Source organism: Elaeis guineensis, chromosome 15, assembly GCF_000442705.2.
Source record: "Elaeis guineensis isolate ETL-2024a chromosome 15, EG11, whole genome shotgun sequence".
NCBI lineage: Eukaryota > Viridiplantae > Streptophyta > Magnoliopsida > Arecales > Arecaceae > Elaeis > Elaeis guineensis.
The window spans coordinates 8532399-8533896 of NC_026007.2; positions in this window are offsets into that span (position 1 = coordinate 8532399).

Sequence of the window (1498 nt, forward strand, 5' to 3'; positions counted from 1 at the left end):
TATAGATGCACCTTCGCATGCTTCATTGGTAACGTGGAATTATTAGTTGATCGTTTTTGTTCAACAGATAAGAACTTTCAGGTTTGGCTGGGGACTTCATGTCTACCTGCTGCAAGATGGCCATCATTTTCTTGCAACTAGAGAAGGCAAGTCATGTTCTTACAACCGGAGAAGGCATGATAACTGTCTGATGTGGCTCTCCTGGAGTAGAGGCCTATGCTGATGTCTGAAATTCATATTGTCATCACTCATCTGCTGAGCGTTGAAAGTCTAGCATTTCTGTCCTTGCTCAGCCGATTGGCCCGATCACTTTCTGTTACCCCATGCATCATCAGCATGCCTCTTGCTTGGATAAGTGTGCATCAGTGGCTCTTGTCCTGGAACGGGTCATGATTCTAATTCTACAAAATTTTGGACCACTAAATGCATGCGAAGAGGTTCTAGAAGCTTCAATGCAATCATTCTGTCGGATCGCACAATTTTAGGGGTATTGTTTAGTTAGGTTCTTGTCACCCGAGGCACGGTGATGGTGGATTTCGTAGATTGGGAAATCACCGTTTATTTCAAACACTTGAACTGGTTTTCATGTCTCATGCGTGAGGGATGGTGCTGCCCCATTAAGTAGGCTGTTTGAGTGAAGATGATAGGAGTTCCCTTCATGTTTTCTTTCTCCTCCTCCGAGAAAGCCGATGTCCTTGCACATATACATTTGTCTACACTTTCACATTATGCACCTTGGATATCCAATTATAGCTGCTATGTTTACATTCTCGCGGCACTATCCTTTCAACCATGACTTCACAAACGTCTCACTTTTAGCACGAAAAGTACTTCCGCCTCAATGATTCACATACAGCTGCTACTCAGAGTGGCACTCCATGGAACAAAGCCACAACATAGAATGGAAGAGGGAGGAAGAACAGCGCAAACGTATTGGTAAAGGGATGAAGCACAAACCTATCCAACACCATCCCTCAATGCCAAGCATAAAAGCTGGCCATCACACTACTGCCTAGACGATCCTCCAGACAATGCACCATCGTTGGATTCTCTGTTGGGGGGATGAATGGATGGTGTGCATGCACCTCTGGCAGGTTTGGGCAAGTGCATCGGCAAAGTTCTAGTTACCACCTGCTATCAAAATAAGTTGATTCTGGACCCAATGTCCAAGCACCGTTAGTCCGGTATATTTATGGTGTTTGTGGTCATTCGGCCTATCTTAGTCGACCTCCATTCAGCCTATCAAGTGTCCTGTGACAATCCTGCTCAGAATTATCCGAACCCTCGAGTCTATCCACATGGCATCCACTCGAGGTGATTATTTAGGTTTTCAAGATGATGTGTTTGCAATGCGCTCTACATCCCATCGGCTGATAGTCAAGAGGCTGATGGGATGCCTTCCTTATTGTATCCTTGATAATTTGCAGTCCAAAATCCTATAGCTATAGCCTTGATATGTTGACCAATTTTCTCTTCGTTGCGTCGATGTACATTATTA